The sequence below is a fragment of the Trachypithecus francoisi genome, unplaced genomic scaffold (genome assembly GCF_009764315.1).
Source record: "Trachypithecus francoisi isolate TF-2019V2 unplaced genomic scaffold, Tfra_2.0 Lachesis_group8, whole genome shotgun sequence".
NCBI lineage: Eukaryota > Metazoa > Chordata > Mammalia > Primates > Cercopithecidae > Trachypithecus > Trachypithecus francoisi.
The window spans coordinates 42123538-42130879 of NW_022681473.1; positions in this window are offsets into that span (position 1 = coordinate 42123538).

Genomic DNA, 7342 nt, shown 5'->3' on the forward strand with positions numbered 1-7342 from the left:
ACCCCAGGAAAATGGACATGAACTTTGAATTTTCCCTTTCTCCAAATGTTTTTTTGTTTTCACTGATAAGTATTATGTGATGTCTTTAGAAGACAAAAGCAACTCTTGCCAGTTTTGAATACTTTCTGCATAAATAGACCAGTAAGAGGTAAGTAGCCATGGCTGCCTATATGTGTTGAGACATAAGGTATATTTCTTTAACATACCCAAGCAAGCATTTCAAATTCTCTTAACTACTATACATGCTCTAAGCTAATTCAAATATAGTATTATGGCTTTTTTCTTCAATTTTCTCGAAAGCTACAGACACAAGGCATTTGTATGTATAACAGACTTTGATGAAGTTTTGGTTCCAGTAACTCAAACACTAAGTTTCCCATTTGACATTGCTTTTTATTGTCCTATTCTCCCTCTTCCAGTTATGCTTCATCTTGCAAATATAAACTTGAAATGTGATTACTATTGCCTACATTACTCCCGTGGATATCATACTTTTTTGTTATATCCTGAATTGTATAGTTTTTTTTTTTTTTTTGAGACGGAGTTTCACTCTTGTTGCCCAGGCTGGAGTGCAATGGCGGCGATCTCGGCTCACCACAACCTCCACCTCCCAGGTTCAAATGATTCTCCTGCCTCAGCCTCCCTAGTAGCTGGGATTACAGGCATGTGACACCACGCCTGGCTAATTTTGTGTTTTTGGTAGAGACGGGGTTGCTCCATGTTAGGCTGATCTGGAACTCCTGACCTTAGGTGATCCGCCCTCCCTGGCCTCCCAAAGTGCTGGGATTACAGGCATGAGCCACCGTGCCATGCCTGCATTGGCTATTTTTGTAGTACCAAATTTGTGTTGAGTTTTGGGTTAATGTCTTCTAGTTATAAAAACAGGTTTGATCCATTCTTTTCAAGCACCTCAAACTTATCTCAAGTGGAACTAATTAGTTTTGCATACAGATTGGTGCTATCTAGGCTATTTCTCTGAAATTTATCTTGTCATATAAATCAGATGTCAAGGAGTTACGCTAAACTCCTTTTCCTATCTAACTCCTAAAATGTCCTTTTCTCTGTCTGCATTTCTTAGACATAGTTACATTATAAGTAACAGACATATTTAAAGTAGGTTAATACCAAGTATCTCATAGGTAGAAAATTCTCATAAGTTCCACAAAAACTTATGGAACTAATAAATGACTTTAGCAATCTTGCAGAATGAAAAATATATGAAAGTCAATTCTATGTTTATATGCAAGCAATGAACAATCTATAATTGAAAGTAGGAAAATTTAAATTACAATATCAACAAATATTTAGGGAAAAAGAAAACTGTAGACATTAAAAATGACAAACATTGCCAAGAAATTAAGATCTACATGAAGAAACACTGTATGTTTTGGATTGGAAGATGGTAATTCTCAAATGGGTCAGTAAATTCAGTGCAAAATCCCAGCAAACTTTTCTAGAGAATTAAGAATTCTTATTAAGAATCATCTTAATAAGATGATCCTTGAATTTATATGGAAATGCAAGACTTAGAAAAACCAAAACAATTTTGAAAAAACAAAGTAGGGAAGTACTAGCCAAAGCAATCAGGCAAGAGAAAAAAATACAAAGCATCCATATAGGAAAAAAAGTTGTCAAACTACCTCTCTTTGCTGACAACATGATGCTATACCTAGACAACCCTAATATCTCTGCCAAAAGGCTTTAAAAGAGATAAACAACTTCAGTAAAGCTTCAGGATACAAAATAAATGTGCAAAAATCAGTAGTATTTCTATACATCAATAATATTCAAGTTGAGAGCCAAATCAAGAATGCAACCCAATTTACAATAGCCACACACACAGTAACTACCTAGGAATGCATGTAACCGAAGAGGTGAAATATCTCTAAAAGGTGAATTACAATACACACTGAAAGAAATAGAAAAATGTTCCATGCTTATGGATTGGAAGAATCAATATCATTAAAATGGACATACTGCCCAAAGCAATCTAAATTCAGTGCTATTCCTATCAAGCTACTAATGTCATTTTTTCACAGAATGGCACAGAATAGAGAATTCAGAAATAAAGCTGCACAACTAGAGCCATCTGGTCTTTGACAACGCTGATGAAAATTGGCAATGGAGAAAGCACTCAATAGTCAATAAGTGCTACTGGAATAGCTGGCTCGCCATAAGCAGAAGAATGAAACTCAAGATGGATTAAAGATTTAATTGTAAGATCTCAGACTGTAAGAATCCTAGAAGAAAACCTAGAAAACACTATTCTGGATATCTGCCTTGGGAAAACATTTATGCCTAAGTCCTCAAAAGCAACTACAACAAAAACAAAAATTGGCAAGTGAGACTTAAATAGTTTCTACAAGCAAACTATCAACAGAGTAAACAGACAATCCACAGAACGGGAGAAAATAATCACAAACTGTGCACCTGATAAAGGTCTAGTATGCAGAATCTATAAGGAACTTAAACAGTTCAACAAGTAAAAAATAACCCCATTGAAAAATGGGCAAAATACATGAACAGACACATCTCAAAAGAAGACATACAAGTGGCCAATAAATGTGAAAACATGCTCATCATCACTAATCAGATATGCAAATCAAAACCACAGTTGGATACATTTCACGCCAGTCAAAATGGCTAGTATTAAAAACTTGAGAAAACGACAGATGCTGCCGAGGCTGTGGTGAAAAGGGAATGCTAATACACCATTGGTGGGAATGTAAGTCACTCAGTTCAGCCACTGTGGAAAGCAGTTTGGAGACTTCTCAAAGAACTTAGAACTGGCATTAGACCTGGCAATCCCATTACAGGGTATATATCCAAAAGAAAATAAATCATTCTACCAAAAAAGACATACGCATTCATGTACATTCATTGCAGCACTATTGACAATAGCAAAGACATGGAATCAACCTAGGTGTCCATCAATGGTAGACTGGATAAAGAAAATGTCATACATATATGCCATGGAATATTACACAGCCATAACAGCAACATAATCATGTCCTTTGCAGCAATATGGATGCAGCTGAAGGCCATTATTCTAAATGAATTTATGCAGAAACAAAACCAAATACCACATGTTCTCACTTATAAGTGAGAACTAAGCATTAGATACTCATGGATGTAAAGACGCCAACAATAGACACTGGGGACTAGAGTGGGGAGAAAGGGATGAGGGCAGTGTTTGTAAAATTTAACTATTGGGTACTATAGTCACTACCTGGGTGATGAGATCAATTGCACCGCAAAGCTCAGCATTATGCAATGTATCCGTGTAACCTTCATGCATACCCACTGAATGTAAAATAAAAGTTGAAATTATCTTTTAAAATTGCAATTTCTGAGAAAAGTAGGAAAATTTATACTATCTGATATCAAAATGTACTATAAAGCCACAGTAGTCAAGATAGTGTGGTATTGGCCTAAGGCTAGCTAGCTAGATCAGTGAAACAGAATAGAAGGTTTAGAAATAAACTTACATTTTTTACAGGGCACTTCAATGGAGAATGGGGAAATAATATTTTCAGCAAATGATGCTGGGAAAACCGAATCCATATGCCAGTAAAATTAAACTCAAACCTTTAGTTCACACCATACACAAAAATTAAAATGTATCATAGAGCTGAATGCAGTAACTAAAACCATGAAACTTCTAGATGAAAACGGGAAAAAATCATTACAACCTTGAGTTAGGCAAAGATTTCTTGGATATGACACCAAAAGCATTATTAATTTAAAAGATAAATTGAACTTCATAAAAATTTTAATTTCAAAAGCACTATTAAATTTCAAAGACAGCTGGGTGCACTGGTTCACGCCTGCAATCCCACCACTTGGGAGGTCAAGGTGGGTGGATCTCTGGAATTCGTGAGTTTGAGACCAGCCTAGCCAACATTGTGAAACCCCGTCTCTACTAAAAATACAAAAATTAGCCAGGTGTGGTGGTGTGTGCCTGTAGTCCCAGCTACTCAGGAGGCTGAGGCATGAGAATTGCTTGAACCCAGGAGGTGGAGGTTGCAGTGAGCCGAGATTTGTAGTACTGCACTCTAGCCTGGACGATATTCCGTCTCAAAAGAAGAGGGAGGAGAGAGAGGAGAGAGAGGTGGGGGCAGGGAGGCGGGGGAGTGGGGGAGGTGGGTGAGGAGGAGGAAGGGAGAGAGAGAGACAGGAGGAGAAGAGAAGAAAAGAAAGAAAGGGCAAACTGCAAACTGTAAATAAGTAGCTTACATCCAGAATTTATAGAACTCTTACAACTCAGTAAGATAATCCAATTAAAAATGGGCAAAAGATTTGAATAGTATTTCACAAAAGAAACCGTAAAACAAACATTACTACATAGGTGTTCAGCTCCGTTAGTCGTTAGAAAAAAGGAAATTAAAGTAAAAAACATGATCTCCCTTTTTCCTCCAATGGCTATGATTTGTAAAAGTGGAAATACCAATTGTTGGCAAGGATATGGAGAAACAAACTAGCGTACATTGCTGGTGTAAAGAGGAATTGGTCCACCCATTTTAGAAAACAGTTGTATATTTCTCAAAATGGTAAAAATAAATTTCCCAAAGGGCCCTAAAAATAATATGAATTACTTTTATAGGAGGTAAACACATGATATAGCAATGTGAACAGCAGTTATCAGTCAGGCCATTAGTCTTCAATACTTCAAGGCTCCTTCCAACTCTCAGCTACTAAGATCCTTTTATGCACAAAGGTTTTGACACTAGAGATAATAGAAATAACATTTAATTGTGCATCTAAAGGCCTGAGTTTTAGACGCATGTTTAACTTTGATGTTTAACTTTGGGGAAATTTAGCTAGAAAATTTCCTCAACTCTAAAATCAGAGGATTTGAGATAATTTTTTATCTTTCCACTTTTGAGTTTCTATGAATTGGGATTGATATTTGACCTGTTTTACCCCACTGTGATTAAGAGTCATAAAATAGAAATCTAAGAAGAGAAGAGCATTGGAATTAGAGCCATTACCTGTTTTACCTTAGGCAAATTATCTAAACTTTCTGATGCCTTATGGCCTTTAAAATGCAAAATGAGAGGATTATAAGATTTCATAACTTCATGGTTAATCTGAAGATATTTTACACATTAGAGATGTAGTTGGTTGGTTTCCTTCTTCATATCTAGAAAAACTCATTTCATGCTCTGTTCTGAGAGACAGTCAATGGTCTTCAGAAACCCTAAGGACAAAGATAGCCACAACATGATCCAGAGAGAGCAATCTGAGAAAAGACTTAATTAATCACAAACAAGTTTAAATTTAGTTTACTCACCTAGTGTTTTTAAATGTTCCTGTAGTAACATCTTTGAGGAAGTCAACTCTAGTCGATATTGTCTTTTCAGTGACAAGTGTCAAGTACCTTATGAGGTGGGCATTGTGTCGTGAATCATTTTTGTAACACAGTTCCTCTTTCCTTTGAGCTACTTTGGTGATCCAGAGTTTTCTCCTCATTTTCCCTGCTTCTATTCTTTTCACTAGTACAAAACAATCTGTAGACAAGACAGCTAACAGTTCCTCCAAGTAATTTCTTAACAGTAAAAATGAATACCTCTTAGTGTTCCTGAAATCATTCCTTATATGTCTCTGATTCAAGCACTTTTACCACATATCCTGTAGGTACTATTCTGTCCCCACCCACATCAGGAGACACTGAATATGATAGCACTGAGTCACTTAATTTCAGAATCAGCCTAGTCTGCTCAATGTGTTGATATTATTTCTCACTGTGGCCTTTTTACTATTTACTTGAACTTCTGGTTTGAGATGTTTCCACTCTGTTTGCAGCCAGATTTCTAGAGTACTTAGACTTTTTAATCCTTTATTCATTGGCTATTGGACCCATCTCTCCATTGTCCTTCCTTGGATCTTACATCTAGCTGAGAATAACGTGACATAAACTTACTTTGGTCTAATGTCCTGGCCAGTCTTCAATAAAGAGTCGAGGAGTAAGAGGCTGAATATAGTCTATTTTTTTTCCACATCCTTGGTTGGTGCTGATTGACTAGCAGCTAGACTCCAATGGCAGTTGTGACCATGTTTTCAGTGACACTTCAAAGACCATCTTAGATGTGGTATGGGTGTCATAATCCTTCCCTCTCCACCAAATATGTTCATGTCCTAATCCCTGGAACCTGTGAATATGTTATGTTACATGGCAAAGTGGATTCTTTAGATGTGCTCAAGTTAATGACCTTAAAATACATTATCTAGGTAGATCCAATCTAATCATGTGATCCTTAAAAGCAGAAAACCTTTCTAACCTATGAGAGAAAGAGATATGAAGAAAGAAGACGGGTCATAGAGATGCTACATTGCTGATTTTGAAGATGGAGAAGGGAAATCATGGAGCTTAGGAATGCAGGTGGCCTCTAGAAGATGGAAAAGGAAAGGAAATGGATGCTCCTCTAGACTCTTCAGAAAGGAAAACAGCCTTGGTGACACTCTGATTTTAGCCTATTGAAACCATGTCGAATGTCTGACTGCAGAAATGTGAGATAATAAACATGCTTATTCAACTACCAAGTGTGTGACAATTTAATGCAGCAATAGATAACTACTAATGCAAAAGCTAAAGAGGTTAATATTACCTTTGTTAAGCTGCACTTATTCTTTAATGATGTTGACTATTATTTTAATTTTTGTTTGTTTTAGACATAGGCAGTGAAATTATATTATTAAGGATATAAATATGCTTAAGGAACAAATTTAGGCACAGGAGAAAATGTTGATGGAAATATTGTCATTAACTATACAAAGAAATTCAGTGTATTGGGTAATTTAAATATCTTAATCTTTATCACTCAAGATTATATTTTTAAATATATTGGAATTATTCACTGTACCAACGTGACTATCACCTACACCACCTCAGGGTTTTTTTTTTAATCTATTTTTTTTTTAGGTTTCACTGACTTTCTCTCCCCGAAATGATTATCATCACTTCCAGCACCACAAAATTATGCCATGCATGTTGTTTAAGAACTTCTCAATTATGTATGTTTTGACTAAATTTGTCATGTAACAAACATTCTTCCTTCCTGACTTTTTGGAGAAAGAAAGGTGAATTATTTTGTTGATGTTGAAAAATTAGTACATGAAAAATTAATTTTCTATCCTTTTTATACTCAGAGCAGCACTTACGTTACTACCAATAATAAAACCTGAACTCTCTACTAAGGAAGACTAACACCACCATCACTCATCTCCCAAAGTGAAGAAGTGCCAGGGAGCCCTAATTTGATTATTCTTATAACTCTTGGAGAAAGTTGCCATTTGAAAATTAACTTGATTTCAGAATGAGGCATTGATTTAGAGACAGATA